Source organism: Bufo gargarizans, unplaced genomic scaffold (genome assembly GCF_014858855.1).
Source record: "Bufo gargarizans isolate SCDJY-AF-19 unplaced genomic scaffold, ASM1485885v1 original_scaffold_2172_pilon, whole genome shotgun sequence".
Taxonomy (NCBI): Eukaryota; Metazoa; Chordata; class Amphibia; order Anura; family Bufonidae; genus Bufo; species Bufo gargarizans.
In genome coordinates, this window is record NW_025334673.1 from 161,661 (window position 1) to 183,105 (window position 21,445).

General features: G+C 51.1%; 2 pseudogenes; one reads left to right on the forward strand and one right to left on the reverse strand.

Annotated features, from left to right (window-relative positions):
* Window positions 1–21,445, reverse strand: part of LOC122924047 — a 61,447-nt pseudogene that overhangs the window by 34,910 nt on the left and 5,092 nt on the right.
* Window positions 20,353–21,445, forward strand: part of LOC122924049 — a 54,429-nt pseudogene continuing 53,336 nt past the window's right edge.

Sequence of the window (21,445 nt, forward strand, 5' to 3'; positions counted from 1 at the left end):
AACACCAAAAAAAGCCGCGTGCATTTCGCATTTTATAAAACATTCGGCCCATAATAGAACAGTCCTATCCTATTTTTTGGGGTGACAAGGTGACTAAAAAATGGCGATTGCTCACCGCATAGGAGATATTTTTTAATAATTTAATAGTTTGGACTTTTCGGATGCAGCGCTATGTAATATGTTTATTTATTGTTTATATATTTTATATGTAAAATTGGGAAAGGGGGGATTTAACCTTAATATTTTAGGGTACTTTCACACTAGTGTTTTTCTTTTCCGGCATAGAGTTCCGTCCTAGGGGCTCAATATCAGAAAAGAACTGATCAGGCATATCCCCATGGATTCTGACTGGAGAGCGATCCGTTCAGGATGCATCAGGACGTCTTCAGTTCAGTCATTAGGACTGTTCAGGTAAAATATAAAAACGCAGTATGCTACGGTTTTATCTCCGGTGGAAAAAAACCTGAAGATTTGCCTGAATGCCGGAACCAGCATTTTTTCCCATAGGAATGTATTAGTGCCGGATCTGGCATTCAAAATACCGGAATGCACCCGCACTGAATCCGGACCCATTCACTTCTATGAGGCTGTGCACATGAGCGGTGATTTTCACACATCACTTGTGCGTTGCGTGAAAATCGCAGCATGCTCTATGTTGTGCGTTTTTCACGCAATGCAGGCCCCATAGAAGCTAATGGGGCTGCGTGAAAATCGCAAGCAAGTGCGGATGCGGTACGATTTTCACTCATGGTTGCTAGGAGACAGTCTATTCACTGTGTTATTTTCCCTTATAACAGGGTTATGAATACAGACTGCAAAGTAGAAGGTCAATATAATAAACATTGGCGCAGTGCGCCCCCCAACACCCCAGTATGATAACCATTGGTGGCGCAGTGTGCTCCCCCAATATAATTAACATTGGCGCAGTGCGCCCCCCCATCACCCCAGTATGATAAGCATTGGTGGCGCAGTGTGCCCCCCTCAATATAATAAACATTGGTGGCGCAGTGTGCCCCCTCAATATAATAAACATTGGTGGCGCAGTGTGCCCCCCTCAATATAATAAACATTGGTGGCGCAGTGTGCCCCCCTCAATATAATAAACATTGGTGGCACAGTGTGCCCCCCTCAATATAATAAACATTGGTGGCGCAGTGTGCCCCCTCAATATAATAAACATTGGTGGCGCAGTGTGCCCCCTCAATATAATAAACATTGGTGGCGCAGTGTGCCCCCTCAATATAATAACATTGGTGGCGCAGTGTGCCCCCCTCAATATAATAAACATTGGTGGCGCAGTGTGCCCCCCTCAATATAATAAACATTGGTGGCGCAATGCGCCCCCCCCTCAATATAATGAACATTTGTGGCGTAGTGGGCAGTGCCAATGAGGGTTAAAAAAAATAATAATAATTAACTCACCTCCTCCAATTGATCGTCTCCTGTTCTTTCTTCGGGACCTGTCAAAGGACCTGTGGTGACATCACTGTGCTCATCACATGATTCATCACCATGGTAATGGACCATGTGATGAGCTCAGTGACATCACCACAGGTCCTGAAGAAAGAACAGGAGACCGGCAGCTACGCAATCAACTGGAGGAGGTGAGTTAATTTAAAAAAAAATATGTAACCCTCATTGGCACTTCCCACTGAGCCACCAATGTTTCTTATACTGGGGGGGGGGCACACTGTGCCACCAATGTTTCTTATACTGGGGTGTGGGGGGCACACTGTGCCACCAATGTTTCTTATACTGGGGTGTGGGGGGCACACTGTGCCACCAATGTTTCTTATACTGGGGTGTGGGGGGCACACTGTGCTACCAATGTTTCTTATACTGGGGTGTTGGGGAGCACGCTGTGCCACCAATGTTTCTTATACTGGGGGGGCACACTGTGCCACCAATGTTTCTTATACTGGGGTGTGGGGGGCACACTGTGCCACCAATGTTTCTTATACTGGGGTGTGGGGGGCACACTGTGCTACCAATGTTTCTTATACTGGGGTGTTGGGGAGCACGCTGTGCCACCAATGTTTCTTATACTGGGGGGGGGCACACTGTGCCACCAATGTTTCTTATACTGGGGTGTGGGGGGCACACTGTGCCACCAATGTTTCTTATACTGGGGTGTTGGGGAGCACGCTGTGCCACCAATGTTTCTTATACTGGGGGGGGCACACTGTGCCACCAATGTTTCTTATACTGGGGTGTGGGGGGCACACTGTGCCACCAATGTTTCTTATACTGGGGTGTGGGGGGCACACTGTGCCACCAATGTTTCTTATACTGGGGTGTGGGGGGCACACTGTGCCACCAATGTTTCTTATACTGGGGTGTTGGGGGGCACACTGTGCCACCAATGTTTCTTATACTGGGGTGTTGGGGGGGGGGGCAGCACTGCGCCACCAATGTTTCTTATACTGGGGTGTTGGGGGGGGGGCACACTGTACAGGGAGTCTAAGAAAGAATCGAATGAGTCACTAACTAAGTCGGATCTTTAGATTCTTTTCACCTGCGACTCATTCGATTCTTTCATCCTGTACTTGTCAGTGACTCAGAGCTGCTAGTGTTTGCCTTGCCTCAGCTCTGATTGGTTGGTGGGGCGGGAAGGGGAGGGGCTGGCAGCAGCAGCTTCCACTCTAGGATCAGATTACACTCCTCCCGAGCCCCTCCCCTCCCTGCTGCCAGCGGCTCTGCTATTGTGTGCTGTGACTCACTGCCTCAGCTCTGATTGGTTGGTGGGCGGGGAGGGGAGGGGCTGGCAGCAGCAGCTTCCACTCTAAGAACATCGGCGGCGGCAGAGAACTATCAGCTCCTGTGCCCGTCGCTGTTCTACTGCAGAGCTGCCGCGGAGGGTCTAGTCGCAAATGGCGACAAGACTAAAAAGTCTTGTCGCCATTTGTGAATTCTAAGTCGCATTGGCGACCATTTTGGTCGCCATCTGGAGCCCTGAAGTGTGCGCACAAGATCAGGCCTGATCGGGTGAACACTGCGTTTTTTGTAGAGCCTATAGAACATGTCCTATTCTTCTCCGCAATTGCGGACAAGAAAAGGCATTTTCTATATAGTTCTGGCAATGTGCGGATCCGCAAAATGCAGAAAGCACATTGCTGGTGTCCGTGTTTTGTGGATCCGCAAAACACATACAGACGTCTGAATGGAGCCTGACAGGGGGGTGATCAGGAGTTAATTAGTGACGGGGGGTGTAGGGTGGCGCTTGGTGCTACTTACTGAGCTGCCTGTGTCCTCTGGTGGTCGATCCAAACAAAAGGGACACCAGATGACCAGGTAGCGGAATATCAGACGCGGTTATCAAAACAGCATCTGATATACCTTTCAAGGGTTAAAAAATAAATAAATCGCATCTACAGCCTGCCAGCACGTGATCGCCGCTGGCAGGCTGTAGACGCACTCGTTTACCTGACGTTTTCTGTGAACGCGCGCTCCTGCGTTCACAGGAAATCTCGCATCTCGCGCCGAAGATAAACAAACCGGCCGACTCCGGACCGCAATCCTGCGTTAGGCGGTTAACCAGTAATAGTCCAGCTTTCTGTCGCACCACCATCTTCCTGGGGGATTTCACGTGGTTGTAACTGGGGATGAGCACATTTCATATTTTGACATTCGTTTTTCGGTTCGGGTTGTGGTATTTACTGAATTGCGTTATGGATTCCGGTACCACGCACCCTAATGCAATCCCATAACGGAAAGCCTTTAGAGGCATTCCGTTATTCATTCCGTCATAATAGAAGTCTATGGCCTGTATAGCGGATCCGTCCGGTTTACGTTACGCTGGAGTCCTCTCCTGCATAAGGGCACTTTCACACTGGCGTTTTTCTTTTCCGGCGCTGAGTTCCGTCCTTGGGGCTCTATACCGGAAAAGAACTGATCAGTTTCATCCCCAGGCATTCTGAATGGAGAGCGATACGCTCAGGAAGCATCAGGACGTCTTCAGTTCAGCGCGCTACGGTTTTCTCTCCGGCGAAAAAAACTGAAGACTTGCCTGAACGCCAGATCCGGCATTTTTTCCCATAGGAATGTATTAGCGCCGGATCTGGCATTCAGAATACCGGAATGCCGGATCCGTTGTTCCGGCATGCACATGCGCAGATCAGTAAAAATGAGAAAAAATGTACAAGACGGATCTGTCGGTCCGCATGACAAGCGGAGAGACGGATCCGTCCTTGCAATGCATTTGTGAGACGGATCCGGATCCGTCTCACAAATGCTTTCAGTCAGCGGCAGATCGGCGGATCCGGTGGCCAGTTCCGACGACGGAACTGCCCGCCAGATCACACTGCCGCTAGTGTGAAAGTAGCCTAACATAAACCGGACGGATCCGTTATGCAGGCCATAGACTTTTATTATGACGGAATGAATAACGGAATGCCTCTAAAGGCTTTCCGCTATGGGATTGTATTAGGGCGCGTGGTACCGGAATCCATAACGCAATTCACATTATACCACAACCCGAAAACAAATGTCCAAATATGGAATTCGCTCATCCCTAGTTGTATCTGCAATGTCTCCCCCCGATCACTGCTTCCTCATAGACCTTGGTGGTGCAGTGGCATCATACTGATGACCTACTACCCTCAGGACAGGTTAATATCCTGCGACGGATCTCAATAGCGGAAAGGGAAAGCGCAGGTGTGAGACTAGCCTAAGCCAGTTTTCCTCCACACCAGTTTGGATTAATCTCCCCAGGGCCGTCTTTGCCGCAGGGCAAAAGGGGCAGCTGCCCTGGGCCCAGTTGCTCCTGGGGGCCCTCGCGACTCCCATCCACTGACTCTGACTGTCTATGCAGCAGTCTTCTTCACTAGAACAACTTGAACTTACAAGCGAAGCACTTCGGCGCCCGTCACGTGATAGAAGGGGGTGTCCCTCACCTCAGCCTGGTGAGTGGTGCCACGGCTGAGCAGCTAGCAGCAGGACTAAGTCCCCGCCTCCGGTCCGGAGCTAAAGGGGTTGGGTGGCGGTGGTGACCACTGCCAGAACCAGACCGGGGACTCACTCACATGATGTCACCGTCCTGACCTAATAGTAGTAGTACCAGTACCTTAAGGTAGTCAGCCAGCCAGACCTGCAGCCTGCCACTGCCGCGCCAGGAGGGGAGGACCGAGGTGAGGTAAAGCAACTGCTGCGCTTATATATATTGACTTTATTTGATATCTGAATGTGGTTTAATAATTAACCCCAGATCCGACCATTCATAAATTAGTGGGGGATAAGGGATTATTATAGAGACAGACGGCCCCAGGAGACATAAGGGGTTGTGTTGGGTAAGGGTTCTTCTCTCTGTCTGACTGTGGCCTGGGGCCACCACCGGCCACATTTACTAATCTTTACTCAGGGGGGGCCTGGGGGGCCCTCATGGTGTGGACTGGTCATTTTCACTAAGGAATATAGTTTAACCATTTATGTGCCAAAGAGAAATAAGAAGTCAGCTCCAATCAGATATCTGCACATAGACCAAGACGCTGGGTCCGTGCAGATGTCTGATGGAGCTGACTTAGTGACCAGTCCACACCATGAGGGCCCCCCTGAGTAAAGATTAGTAAATGTGGCCGGTGGTGGCCCCAGGCCACAGTTCAGCAGACAGAACCCAGCTCCTTTGTCTCCCGTCTCTAATAATCCCCCACTAATGGGGTTATTTAAATTACTGGGGGATTATTAGAGACGGGAGACAAAATAGTTGGGTTCTCTCTGTCTGCTGAACTGGGGCCTGGGGCCACCACCGGCCACATTTACTAATCTTTACTCAGGGGGGCCCTCATGGTGTGGACTGGACATTTTTTCTAAGGAATATAGTTTAACCATTTATGTGCAAAAGAGGAAGTCAGCTCCAATCAGATATCTGCACATAGACCAAGACGCTGGGTCTTGGAGATTGGAGCTGACTTAGTGACTTATTTTTTTCTCTTTTGCACATAAACGGTTAAACTATATTCCTTTGAAAAAATGACCAGTCCACACCATGAGGGCCCCCCCTGAGCAGCGGGTGACACCAGCCATAGCAACGCCGCTGCCTCTATCTGTTTTACAGCGCGTTCCCACCAATGCTTCCCTATGGGAATGGTTCTCACCTGAGCGTTTTACAGCGCGTTCCCACCAATGCTTCCCTATGGGAATGGTTCACACCTGAGCGTTTTACAGCGCGTTCCCACCAATGCTTCCCTATGGGAATGGTTCTCACCTGAGCGTTTTACAGCGCGTTCCCACCAATGCTTCCCTATGGGAATGGTTCTCACCTGAGCGTTTTACAGCGCGTTCCCACCAATGCTTCCCTATGGGAATGGTTCTCACCTGAGCGTTTTACAGCGCGTTCCCACCAATGCTTCCCTATGGGAATGGTTCTCACCTGAGCGTTTTACAGCGCGTTCCCACCAATGCTTCCCTATGGGAATGGTTCTCACCTGAGCGTTTTACAGCGCGTTCCCACCAATGCTTCCCTATGGGAATGGTTCTCACCTGAGCGTTTTACAGCGCGTTCCCACCAATGCTTCCCTATGGGAATGGTTCTCACCTGAGCGTTTTACAGCGCGTTCCCACCAATGCTTCCCTATGGGAATGGTTCTCACCTGAGCGTTTTACAGCGCGTTCCACCAATGCTTCCCTATGGGAATGGTTCTCACCTGAGCGTTTTACAGCGCGTTCCCACCAATGCTTCCCTATGGGAATGGTTCTCACCTGAGCGTTTTACAGCGCGTTCCCACCAATGCTTCCCTATGGGAATGGTTCTCACCTGAGCGTTTTACAGCGCGTTCCCACCAATGCTTCCCTATGGGAATGGTTCTCACCTGAGCGTTTTACAGCGCGTTCCCACCAATGCTTCCCTATGGGAATGGTTCTCACCTGAGCGTTTTACAGCGCGTTCCCACCAATGCTTCCCTATGGGAATGGTTCTCACCTGAGCGTTTTACAGCGCGTTCCCACCAATGCTTCCCTATGGGAATGGTTCTCACCTGAGCGTTTTACAGCGCGTTCCCACCAATGCTTCCCTATGGGAATGGTTCTCACCTGAGCGTTTTACAGCGCGTTCCCACCAATGCTTCCCTATGGGAATGGTTCTCACCTGAGCGTTTTACAGCGCGTTCCCACCAATGCTTCCCTATGGGAATGGTTCTCACCTGAGCGTTTTACAGCGCGTTCCCACCAATGCTTCCCTATGGGAATGGTTCTCACCTGAGCGTTTTACAGCGCGTTCCCACCAATGCTTCCCTATGGGAATGGTTCTCACCTGAGCGTTTTACAGCGCGTTCCCACCAATGCTTCCCTATGGGAATGGTTCTCACCTGAGCGTTTTACAGCGCGTTCCCACCAATGCTTCCCTATGGGAATGGTTCTCACCTGAGCGTTTTACAGCGCGTTCCCACCAATGCTTCCCTATGGGAATGGTTCTCACCTGAGCGTTTTACAGCGCGTTCCCACCAATGCTTCCCTATGGGAATGGTTCTCACCTGAGCGTTTTACAGCGCGTTCCCACCAATGCTTCCCTATGGGAATGGTTCTCACCTGAGCGTTTTACAGCGCGTTCCCACCAATGCTTCCCTATGGGAATGGTTCTCACCTGAGCGTTTTACAGCGCGTTCCCACCAATGCTTCCCTATGGGAATGGTTCTCACCTGAGCGTTTTACAGCGCGTTCCCACCAATGCTTCCCTATGGGAATGGTTCTCACCTGAGCGTTTTACAGCGCGTTCCCACCAATGCTTCCCTATGGGAATGGTTCTCACCTGAGCGTTTTACAGCGCGTTCCCACCAATGCTTCCCTATGGGAATGGTTCTCACCTGAGCGTTTTACAGCGCGTTCCCACCAATGCTTCCCTATGGGAATGGTTCTCACCTGAGCGTTTTACAGCGCGTTCCCACCAATGCTTCCCTATGGGAATGGTTCTCACCTGAGCGTTTTACAGCGCGTTCCCACCAATGCTTCCCTATGGGAATGGTTCTCACCTGAGCGTTTTACAGCGCGTTCCCACCAATGCTTCCCTATGGGAATGGTTCTCACCTGAGCGTTTTACAGCGCGTTCCCACCAATGCTTCCCTATGGGAATGGTTCTCACCTGAGCGTTTTACAGCGCGTTCCCACCAATGCTTCCCTATGGGAATGGTTCTCACCTGAGCGTTTTACAGCGCGTTCCCACCAATGCTTCCCTATGGGAATGGTTCTCACCTGAGCGTTTACAGCGCGTTCCCACCAATGCTTCCCTATGGGAATGGTTCTCACCTGAGCGTTTTACAGCGCGTTCCCACCAATGCTTCCCTATGGGAATGGTTCTCACCTGAGCGTTTTACAGCGCGTTCCCACCAATGCTTCCCTATGGGAATGGTTCTCACCTGAGCGTTTACAGCGCGTTCCCACCAATGCTTCCCTATGGGAATGGTTCTCACCTGAGCGTTTTACAGCGCGTTCCCACCAATGCTTCCCTATGGGAATGGTTCTCACCTGAGCGTTTTACAGCGCGTTCCCACCAATGCTTCCCTATGGGAATGGTTCTCACCTGAGCGTTTTACAGCGCGTTCCCACCAATGCTTCCCTATGGGAATGGTTCTCACCTGAGCGTTTTACAGCGCGTTCCCACCAATGCTTCCCTATGGGAATGGTTCTCACCTGAGCGTTTTACAGCGCGTTCCCACCAATGCTTCCCTATGGGAATGGTTCTCACCTGAGCGTTTTACAGCGCGTTCCCACCAATGCTTCCCTATGGGAATGGTTCTCACCTGAGCGTTTTACAGCGCGTTCCCACCAATGCTTCCCTATGGGAATGGTTCTCACCTGAGCGTTTTACAGCGCGTTCCCACCAATGCTTCCCTATGGGAATGGTTCTCACCTGAGCGTTTTACAGCGCGTTCCCACCAATGCTTCCCTATGGGAATGGTTCTCACCTGAGCGTTTTACAGCGCGTTCCCACCAATGCTTCCCTATGGGAATGGTTCTCACCTGAGCGTTTTACAGCGCGTTCCCACCAATGCTTCCCTATGGGAATGGTTCTCACCTGAGCGTTTTACAGCGCGTTCCCACCAATGCTTCCCTATGGGAATGGTTCTCACCTGAGCGTTTACAGCGCGTTCCCACCAATGCTTCCCTATGGGAATGGTTCTCACCTGAGCGTTTTACAGCGCGTTCCCACCAATGCTTCCCTATGGGAATGGTTCTCACCTGAGCGTTTTACAGCGCGTTCCCACCAATGCTTCCCTATGGGAATGGTTCTCACCTGAGCGTTTTACAGCGCGTTCCCACCAATGCTTCCCTATGGGAATGGTTCTCACCTGAGCGTTTTACAGCGCGTTCCCACCAATGCTTCCCTATGGGAATGGTTCTCACCTGAGCGTTTTACAGCGCGTTCCCACCAATGCTTCCCTATGGGAATGGTTCTCACCTGAGCGTTTTACAGCGCGTTCCCACCAATGCTTCCCTATGGGAATGGTTCTCACCTGAGCGTTTTACAGCGCGTTCCCACCAATGCTTCCCTATGGGAATGGTTCTCACCTGAGCGTTTTACAGCGCGTTCCCACCAATGCTTCCCTATGGGAATGGTTCTCACCTGAGCGTTTTACAGCGCGTTCCCACCAATGCTTCCCTATGGGAATGGTTCTCACCTGAGCGTTTTACAGCGCGTTCCCACCAATGCTTCCCTATGGGAATGGTTCTCACCTGAGCGTTTTACAGCGCGTTCCCACCAATGCTTCCTATGGGAATGGTTCACACCTGAGCGTTTTACAGCGCGTTCCCACCAATGCTTCCCTATGGGAATGGTTCTCACCTGAGCGTTTTACAGCGCGTTCCCACCAATGCTTCCCTATGGGAATGGTTTCACCTGAGCGTTTTACAGCGCGTTCCCACCAATGCTTCCCTATGGGAATGGTTCTCACCTGAGCGTTTTACAGCGCGTTCCCACCAATGCTTCCCTATGGGAATGGTTCTCACCTGAGCGTTTTACAGCGCGTTCCCACCAATGCTTCCCTATGGGAATGGTTCTCACCTGAGCGTTTTACAGCGCGTTCCCACCAATGCTTCCCTATGGGAATGGTTCTCACCTGAGCGTTTTACAGCGCGTTCCCACCAATGCTTCCCTATGGGAATGGTTCTCACCTGAGCGTTTTACAGCGCGTTCCCCCAATGCTTCCCTATGGGAATGGTTCTCACCTGAGCGTTTTACAGCGCGTTCCCACCAATGCTTCCCTATGGGAATGGTTCTCACCTGAGCGTTTTACAGCGCGTTCCCACCAATGCTTCCCTATGGGAATGGTTCTCACCTGAGCGTTTTACAGCGCGTTCCCACCAATGCTTCCCTATGGGAATGGTTCTCACCTGAGCGTTTTACAGCGCGTTCCCACCAATGCTTCCCTATGGGAATGGTTCTCACCTGAGCGTTTTACAGCGCGTTCCCACCAATGCTTCCCTATGGGAATGGTTCTCACCTGAGCGTTTTACAGCGCGTTCCCACCAATGCTTCCCTATGGGAATGGTTCTCACCTGAGCGTTTTACAGCGCGTTCCCACCAATGCTTCCCTATGGGAATGGTTCTCACCTGAGCGTTTTACAGCGCGTTCCCACCAATGCTTCCCTATGGGAATGGTTCTCACCTGAGCGTTTTACAGCGCGTTCCCACCAATGCTTCCCTATGGGAATGGTTCTCACCTGAGCGTTTTACAGCGCGTTCCCACCAATGCTTCCCTATGGGAATGGTTCTCACCTGAGCGTTTTACAGCGCGTTCCCACCAATGCTTCCCTATGGGAATGGTTCTCACCTGAGCGTTTTACAGCGCGTTCCCACCAATGCTTCCCTATGGGAATGGTTCTCACCTGAGCGTTTTACAGCGCGTTCCCACCAATGCTTCCCTATGGGAATGGTTCTCACCTGAGCGTTTTACAGCGCGTTCCCACCAATGCTTCCCTATGGGAATGGTTCTCACCTGAGCGTTTTACAGCGCGTTCCCACCAATGCTTCCCTATGGGAATGGTTCTCACCTGAGCGTTTTACAGCGCGTTCCCACCAATGCTTCCCTATGGGAATGGTTCTCACCTGAGCGTTTTACAGCGCGTTCCCACCAATGCTTCCCTATGGGAATGGTTCTCACCTGAGCGTTTTACAGCGCGTTCCCACCAATGCTTCCCTATGGGAATGGTTCTCACCTGAGCGTTTTACAGCGCGTTCCCACCAATGCTTCCCTATGGGAATGGTTCACACCTGAGCGTTTTACAGCGCGTTCCCACCAATGCTTCCCTATGGGAATGGTTCTCACCTGAGCGTTTTACAGCGCGTTCCCACCAATGCTTCCCTATGGGAATGGTTCACACCTGAGCGTTTTACAGCGCGTTCCCACCAATGCTTCCCTATGGGAATGGTTCACACCTGAGCATTTTACAGCGCGTTCCCACCAATGCTTCCCTATGGGAATGGTTCTCACCTGAGCGTTTTACAGCGCGTTCCCACCAATGCTTCCCTATGGGAATGGTTCTCACCTGAGCGTTTTACAGCGCGTTCCCACCAATGCTTCCCTATGGGAATGGTTCTCACCTGAGCGTTTTACAGCGCGTTCCCACCAATGCTTCCCTATGGGAATGGTTCTCACCTGAGCGTTTTACAGCGCGTTCCCACCAATGCTTCCCTATGGGAATGGTTCTCACCTGAGCGTTTTACAGCGCGTTCCCACCAATGCTTCCCTATGGGAATGGTTCTCACCTGAGCGTTTTACAGCGCGTTCCCACCAATGCTTCCCTATGGGAATGGTTCTCACCTGAGCGTTTTACAGCGCGTTCCCACCAATGCTTCCCTATGGGAATGGTTCACACCTGAGCGTTTTACAGCGCGTTCCCACCAATGCTTCCCTATGGGAATGGTTCACACCTGAGCGTTTTACAGCGCGTTCCCACCAATGCTTCCCTATGGGAATGGTTCTCACCTGAGCGTTTTACAGCGCGTTCCCACCAATGCTTCCCTATGGGAATGGTTCACACCTGAGCGTTTTACAGCGCGTTCCCACCAATGCTTCCCTATGGGAATGGTTCTCACCTGAGCGTTTACAGCGCGTTCCCACCAATGCTTCCCTATGGGAATGGTTCTCACCTGAGCGTTTTACAGCGCGTTCCCACCAATGCTTCCCTATGGGAATGGTTCTCACCTGAGCGTTTTACAGCGCGTTCCCACCAATGCTTCCCTATGGGAATGGTTCACACCTGAGCGTTTTACAGCGCGTTCCCACCAATGCTTCCCTATGGGAATGGTTCACACCTGAGCGTTTTACAGCGCGTTCCCACCAATGCTTCCCTATGGGAATGGTTCTCACCTGAGCGTTTTACAGCGCGTTCCCACCAATGCTTCCCTATGGGAATGGTTCTCACCTGAGCGTTTTACAGCGCGTTCCCACCAATGCTTCCCTATGGGAATGGTTCTCACCTGAGCGTTTTACAGCGCGTTCCCACCAATGCTTCCCTATGGGAATGGTTCTCACCTGAGCGTTTTACAGCGCGTTCCCACCAATGCTTCCCTATGGGAATGGTTCTCACCTGAGCGTTTTACAGCGCGTTCCCACCAATGCTTCCCTATGGGAATGGTTCTCACCTGAGCGTTTTACAGCGCGTTCCCACCAATGCTTCCCTATGGGAATGGTTCTCACCTGAGCGTTTTACAGCGCGTTCCCACCAATGCTTCCCTATGGGAATGGTTCTCACCTGAGCGTTTTACAGCGCGTTCCCACCAATGCTTCCCTATGGGAATGGTTCTCACCTGAGCGTTTTACAGCGCGTTCCCACCAATGCTTCCCTATGGGAATGGTTCTCACCTGAGCGTTTTACAGCGCGTTCCCACCAATGCTTCCCTATGGGAATGGTTCTCACCTGAGCGTTTTACAGCGCGTACGATCGCGCTGTAAAACGCCCGATGCCCCAAGAAGTACATGAGCTTCTTTGGGGCGTCTTGTCGCGCGTTCCCGTCCATAGACTTCAGCGGGAACACGCGACAATGGGCGTTCGCTTGTCTCTGTATGCGCGATTGCAAACGCCGGTACAATGGCACATACAGAGCGCTCCACCGCGAACGCTCAGGTCTGAACCCGCTGCAGTGCACGGCAGGCTCGCTTTTCTGAAGGAAGGTGAACTGTCTGAACTCTGAACGGCTGCTCAGTCAGTAGTGGCATGTGACACATGTGGCAATAATAGTGTGTCTGGTAAAGACCTGTGTCACGTCATGTGTGATGTGCATCCCAATGATGCCATACATACGTGTGCAGATACGGGTCCTGAACTCCTGTGAGGCTGCAGGGCAGGGGGTGGTGTGGACCACTCCTGAGACTGCATGTGCTTAGGACTCATTCACACGGCCGTTGTTTGGGTCCGCATCCGAGCCGATGTGGACCCATTCACTGTGTGTTGTGGTGGAGGCGTGATTGCATGCTAGGGTGTGTGAAGGCGGGATCCAGGGGGCCAGTGGCATAGGGATCGCCATAGCAACCATAGCAGTGGCTATGGGGCCCTACGCCACTGGGGGCCCACCCGTCCAGACCGCATCATTTTTATTTTATTTTTTATACATCACAGCACTCACAGGCAGCCAGGGCCGACCGCCCGCCCAGTGTAGTGGGCGGGGCGCGGGCGGTCCAACATGAGGTAGGCCGGCGGATGCGGTGGAGGGGGCCGGAACGGGGGCGTAGCGGAGGCGGAGCCAGGCTGGCACCGGCGCCGCCCGCAGTGCAGGAAAGGAATGAATTTCCCCGCCCCCTCCACCGCCTGAGTCCGCCTCCTGAGTCCTCCCACCCAGTCTCTCTAGTTAGTAGGAGGCGGACTCAGGCGGTGGAGGGGGCGGGGCCAGGCCGGGGGGGGGGGGGGGTTGTTACCTGTCCTGCTGTGGGGAGGAGGGACTGGGAGTGGGACTATGGAGGGAGACTGGTCCCGCCTAAAACCTACTACTGCTGTCACTGGATGGCACAGAGGGGTGATGGCACCTACTTCTCCAGGCTGCCTGTGAGGACCAGACATCAGCTGTCTACAGGAAAGGCAAGTGTCTGTCTGTAGAAATAGGTGTATAACTACTTGTAAGTTCATGTGTATGTAATGTGTGTGTGTGTGTATATATATATATACACAGTATATATGTCCATATATGTGGTGAGTGCGTATGTGAGTCTGTCCATGTATGTGGTGAGTGCCTGTATGAGTGAGTCCATGTATGTGGTGAGTGCGTGTATGAGTGCGTATGTGAGTCTGTCCATGTATGTGGTGAGTGCCTGTATGAGTGCATCCATGTATGTGGTGAATGCGTGTATGAGTGCGTCCATGTATGTGGTGAGTGTATGAGTGCGTCCATGTATGTGGTGTATGAGTGCGTCCATGTATATGGTGAGTGCGTGTATGAGTGAGTCCATGTATATGGTGAATGCGTGTATGAGTGAGTCCATGTATGTGGTGAGTGCCTGTATGAGTGAGTCCATGTATGTAGTGAGTGCCTGTATGAGTGCATCCATGTATGTGGTGAATGCGTGTATGAGTGCGTCCATGTATATGGTGAGTGTATGAGTGCATCCATGTATGTGGTGAATGCGTGTATGAGTGCGTCCATGTATATGGTGAATGCGTGTATGAGTGCGTCCATGTATGTGGTGAGTGCCTGTATGAGTGCGTCCATGTATGTGGTGAGTGCCTTTATGAGTGCGTCCATGTATGTGGTGAGTGCCTGTATGAGTGCATCCATGTATGTGGTGAATGCGTGTATGAGTGCGTCCATGTATATGGTGAATGCGTGTATGAGTGCGTCCATGTATGTGGTGAGTGCGTGTATGAGTGAGTCCATGTATATGGTGAATGCGTGTATGAGTGAGTCCATGTATGTGGTGAGTGCCTGTATGAGAGCGTCCATGTATGTAGTGAGTGCCTGTATGAGTGCATCCATGTATGTGGTGAATGCGTGTATGAGTGCGTCCATGTATATGGTGAGTGTATGAGTGCATCCATGTATGTGGTGAATGCGTGTATGAGTGCGTCCATGTATATGGTGAATGCGTGTATGAGTGCGTCCATGTATGTGGTGAGTGCGTGTATGAGTGAGTCCATGTATATGGTGAATGCGTGTATGAGTGAGTCCATGTATGTGGTGAGTGCCTGTATGAGAGCGTCCATGTATGTAGTGAGTGCGTGTATGAGTGCGTCCATGTATGTGGTGAGTGCGTGTATGAGTGAGTCCATGTATATGGTGAATGCGTGTATGAGTGAGTCCATGTATGTGGTGAGTGCCTGTATGAGAGCGTCCATGTATGTAGTGAGTGCGTGTATGAGTGCGTCCATGTATGTGGTGAGTGCCTGTATGAGTGCGTCCATGTATGTGGTGAATGCGTGTATGACTGCGTCCATGTATGTGGTGAGTGCGTATGTGAGTCTGTCCATGTATGTGGTGAGTGCGTGTATGAGTGAGTCCATGTATATGGTGAATGCGTGTATGAGTGAGTCCATGTATGTGGTGAGTGCCTGTATGAGAGCATCCATGTATGTAGTGAGTGCGTGTATGAGTGCGTCCATGTATGTGGTGAGTGCCTGTATGAGAGCATCCATGTATGTGGTGAGTGCCTGTATGAGTGAGTCCATGTATGTGGTGAGTGCCTGTATGAGTGCGTCCATGTATATGGTGAATGCGTGTATGAGTGAGTCCATGTATGTAGTGAGTGCCTGTATGAGAGCGTCCATGTATGTAGTGAATGCGTGTATGAGTGCGTCCATGTATATGGTGAGTGCCTGTATAAGAGCGTCCATATATGTGGTGAATGCGTGTATGAGTGCATCCATGTATATGGTGAATGCGTGTATGAGTGAGTCCATGTATGTGGTGAGTGCCTGTATGAGAGCGTCCATGTATGTAGTGAGTGCGTGTATGAGTGCGTCCATGTATGTGGTGAGTGCCTGTATACGTGCGTCCATGTATGTGGTGAGTGCCTGTATACGTGCGTCCATGTATGTGGTGAGTGCCTGTATGAGAGCGTCCATGTATGTGGTGAGTGCCTGTATACGTGCGTCCATGTATGTAGTGAGTGCCTGTATAAGAGCGTCCATATATGTGGTGAGTGCGTGTATGTGAGTCTGTCCATGTATGTGGTGAGTTCCTGTATGAGTGCATCCATGTATGTGGTGAGTGCGTGTATGAGTGAGTCCATGTATGTGGTGAGTGCCTGTATGAGTGCATCCATGTATGTGGTGAATGCGTGTATGAGTGCGTCCATGTATATGGTGAATGCGTGTATGAGTGAGTCCATGTATGTTGTGAGTGCCTTTATGAGTGCGTCCATGTATGTGGTGAGTGCCTGTATGAGTGCATCCATGTATGTGGTGAATGCGTGTATGAGTGCGTCCATGTATATGGTGAGTGTATGAGTGCGTCCATGTATGTGGTGTATGAGTGCGTCCATGTATATGGTGAATGCGTGTATGAGTGAGTCCATGTATGTGGTGAGTGCGTGTATGAGTGAGTCCATGTATGTGGTGAGTGCCTGTATGAGTGAGTCCATGTATGTAGTGAGTGCCTGTATGAGTGCATCCATGTATGTGGTGAATGCGTGTATGAGTGCGTCCATGTATATGGTGAGTGTATGAGTGCATCCATGTATGTGGTGAATGCGTGTATGAGTGCGTCCATGTATATGGTGAATGCGTGTATGAGTGCGTCCATGTATGTGGTGAGTGCGTGTATGAGTGAGTCCATGTATATGGTGAATGCGTGTATGAGTGAGTCCATGTATGTGGTGAGTGCCTGTATGAGAGCGTCCATGTATGTAGTGAGTGCCTGTATGAGTGCATCCATGTATGTGGTGAATGCGTGTATGAGTGCGTCCATGTATATGGTGAGTGTATGAGTGCATCCATGTATGTGGTGAATGCGTGTATGAGTGCGTCCATGTATATGGTGAATGCGTGTATGAGTGCGTCCATGTATGTGGTGAGTGCGTGTATGAGTGAGTCCATGTATATGGTGAATGCGTGTATGAGTGAGTCCATGTATGTGGTGAGTGCCTGTATGAGAGCGTCCATGTATGTAGTGAGTGCCTGTATAAGAGCGTCCATATATGTGGTGAGTGTGTATGTGAGTCTGTCCATGTATGTGGTGAGTGCCTGTATGAGTGCATCCATGTATGTGCCGAGTGCCTGTATGAGTGCGTCCATGTATGTGGTGAGTGTATGAGTGCGTCCATGTATGTGGTGAATGCGTGTATGAGTGCGTCCATGTATATGGTGAATGCGTGTATGAGTGCGTCCATGTATGTGGTGAGTGCCTGTATGAGTGCCTCCATGTATGTGGTGAATGCGTGTATGAGTGCGTCCATGTATATGGTGAATGCGTGTATGAGTGCGTCCATGTATATGGTGAATGCGTGTATGAGTGCGTCCATGTATGTGGTGAATGCGTGTATGAGTGCGTCCATGTATGTGGTGAGTGTATGAGTGCATCCATGTATGTGGTGAATGCGTGTATGAGTGCGTCCATGTATATGGTGAATGCGTGTATGAGTGAGTCCATGTATGTGGTGAGTGCGTGTATGAGTGAGTCCATGTATGTGGTGAGTACGTGTATGAGTGCGTCCATGTATGTGGTGCGTGTATGAGTGCCTCCATGTATGTGGTGCGTGTATGAGTGCCTCCATGTATGTGGTGCGTGTATGAGTGCCTCCATGTATGTGGTGCGTGTATGAGTGCCTCCATGTATGTGGTGCGTGTATGAGTGCCTCCATGTATGTGGTGAGTGTATGAGTGTGTCCATGTATGTAGTGAGTGCGTCCATGTATGTGGTGAATGCGTGTATGAGTGCATCCATGTATGTGGTGAGTGTATGAGTGTGTCCATGTATGTAGTGAGTGCGTCCATGTATGTGGTGAATGCGTGTATGAGTGCATCCATGTATGTGGTGAGTGCATCCATGTATGTGGTGAGTGCGTCCATGTATGTGGCGAGTGTGTGTATGAGTGCGTCCATGTATGTGGTGAGTGCGTCCATGTATGTGGCGAGTGTGTGTATGAGTGAGTCCATGTATGTAGTGAGTGCCTGTATGAGTGCATCCATGTATATGGTGAATGCGTGTATGAGTGCGTCCATGTATATGGTGAATGCGTGTATGAGTGCGTCCATGTATGTGGTGAATGCGTGTATGAGTGCGTCCATGTATGTGGTGAGTGTATGAGTGCATCCATGTATGTGGTGAATGCGTGTATGAGTGCGTCCATGTATATGGTGAATGCGTGTATGAGTGAGTCCATGTATGTGGTGAGTGCGTGTATGAGTGAGTCCATGTATGTGGTGAGTACGTGTATGAGTGCGTCCATGTATGTGGTGCGTGTATGAGTGCCTCCATGTATGTGGTGCGTGTATGAGTGCCTCCATGTATGTGGTGCGTGTATGAGTGCCTCCATGTATGTGGTGCGTGTATGAGTGCCTCCATGTATGTGGTGAGTGTATGAGTGTGTCCATGTATGTAGTGAGTGCGTCCATGTATGTGGTGAATGCGTGTATGAGTGCATCCATGTATGTGGTGAGTGTATGAGTGTGTCCATGTATGTAGTGAGTGCGTCCATGTATGTGGTGAATGCGTGTATGAGTGCATCCATGTATGTGGTGAGTGCCTGTATGAGTGCATCCATGTATGTGGTGAGTGCCTGTATGAGTGCATCCATGTATGTGGTGAGTGCCTGTATGAGTGCGTCCATGTATGTGGTGAGTGCATCCATGTATGTGGTGAGTGCGTCCATGTATGTGGCGAGTGTGTGTATGAGTGCGTCCATGTATGTGGTGAGTGCGTCCATGTATGTGGCGAGTGTGTGTATGAGTGCGTCCATGTATGTAGTGAGTGCCTGTATGAGTGCGTCCATGTATGTAGTGAGTGCGTGTATGAGTGCGTCCATGTATGTAGTGAGTGCGTGTATGAGTGCGTCCATGTATGTGGTGAGTGCGTCCATGTATGTGGTGAGTGCCTGTATGAGTGCGTCCATGTATGTGGTGAGTGCGTCCATGTATGTGGTGAGTGTATGAGTGCGTCCATGTATGTGGTGAGTGCCTGTATGAGTGCGTCCATGTATGTAGTGAGTGTGTGTATGAGTGCGTCCATGTATGTGGTGAGTGCGTCCATGTATGTGGCGAGTGTGTGTATGAGTGCGTCCATTAAGTTTGGGAGGGGCCCAGTACAAAAATTTGCTGTGGGGCCCAGTCAGTTCTAGCTACGCCCCTGCAGGGGGCCCAAGTAAATTCTTGCCTCCAATCAATATTAAAGACGGCCCTGAATCTCCCCCATTGTGTGCCCTAACAGCTTGTGCCCATCACTGGTGCCCCCCCCCCCCCATGAGCTCCGCAGCCAATTCCTACAGATGCCCCAGAGCGGGTGGTACAGTTAGTTTACCTCCTGCTTCCCATCGCTCCGCTCCAGGGCTGATCTTCCGGGGCAGGGTCTGTTCACCTCTGGTCACGTGGCCGCTGCACTGGCCTCCGCAGTGATGTCACCTAGCAGTGACATTGTCATTGGCTGCAGCAGTGCACATCAACCTGTCAGTTTGGAAGTTTACATGATGGAAAACCCCTTTAAGTTGGCCCTTCACGCTTTTGCAGAGCCTGCTGAGCGTCTAATGCGTTTGGGGGTTGTCAGGACTCCCCCTCGGTGGAGAAGAAGAATCAGGCGGTTGGAGTCCAACATGGTGATCTTACCTCAAGGACATAAACCAGCGCCTGAGATGACTGGCAGCGACTTACACCCGTCTCCCTTTAAGCTTGTGAGCCAAAAGCACCCCATTCAGGCACTGATTGTCCCCTTATAGGACATCCTTGTAGGAACCTTGGACTGGTGTGTCTTCCTGAGACGACCGCCCCTTTAACAGGAGGTCCCCCCATTAAAGGGGTCCATACAAATAACATGTTCAGGCAGCGCTCCCGCTCACACGGCTATAAAGTGCTGTTCTCACCCTGGACACCGGGATCTGGGCGGATCTAGGCCGCGGCGGATGGATCCGGAGGAGCGCAGAGCTACAGTGCTGGACGTCAGCAGCAGCGCGCTCAGCCAATGGGAGGAGCCGCCGCTACACACGTGACTGCTGACGTGATTGCCCAGCGCTCCGCACAGACGTGCCTGCCGGAGTGCACAGAGCTTCCGGAGAGCAGGTGGGGGCAACAGGGGCTCGTATGTGAGGGGGCAGCAGCTGGGGCACTCAGGGGCAGCAGGTGGGGCACTCAGGGGCAATAGTACAGATCCGGGACGCAGCAGGCAGTGTAATAGGAGCCGCCGACAGTGGACGCTAGCCCCGCCCCTCCCCTCCCCGCCCTCCAACCAATCACAGCACAGGGGGAGTCGCAGGGACTCAGAGACTCATTTGAGTCTTTGAGTTAAAAGAAGCGCGAGTCCCCGAGTCCCTGCCAGGCTCCATGTAAGTCCGTCCGGGGGGAGGGGGGCATTAATCTAGCATGTAGCAGAGCTGTGTGTGTACAGGCTGCATCATGCTACACTGCTACATGCACCCTGTACAACCCCCAGCATGTCCAGCTTATTATGTACTATCAGAGTTATAGTCCTCTCTATACCTCCTCTTATAATGTACTCTGATTATATAAGAACGGCTTGGACATGCTGGGAGTTGTAATCCCATCCTCTTACTTGTCCCCCTGTAATGTGTTCTGATGTTAAATATGCTGGGAGTTGTAGTCCTCTCCTGTTATGCCTCCTGCGGTAATGAGCTCTGCATTAAGGCCAGGATGATGGATAGGCGAGGGTAGTCATCCACCTAGGGCACCACTTGGCTACCCATAGAGGGAGGCGCAGATAACACTGTGGTCTGCATAGGGCTGAGCGATATACCGCTATCCACGATATACCGCCATAGTAAAACACGGCGATGTCACCGTTTCCGAATAACCGCGGTATGAAGATATGTAAATGTCATCTAGAACTGATCATGGAGGACACGGAACGTACAGACCAAAGGGTTGGACACCTTCTCATTCAAAGAGTTTCCTTCATCTTCATGACCGATGTAGATTCGCACTGAAGGCCTCAAAACTATGAATTATCACATGTGGAATTATCTACATCACAGAAAGTGTGAAACCACTGAAAATAGGTCATATTCTAGGGTCTCACAGGAGCCGCCTTCTGCTCTGATTACTGCTTTGCACACTCTTGGCATTCTCTTGATGAGCTTCGTAGTCACCTGAGATGGTCCTCACTTCACAGGTGTGCCCTGTCAGGTGTGATAAGTGGGATTTCTGGCCTTATAGATGGGGTTGGGACCATCAGTGGTGGAGAAGTCAGGTGGACGCACAGCTGATAGTCCTACTGAATAGACTGTTAGAATGTGTATTATGGCGAGAAAAAAGCAGCTAAGTAAAGACAAGCGAGCGGCCATCATTACTTTACCCACCTCCGGACCGCTGTACGCAGATCTGCGTCCGGGAGGTGGTTGCTTTACTCCTCCTGGACGCATATACGCGT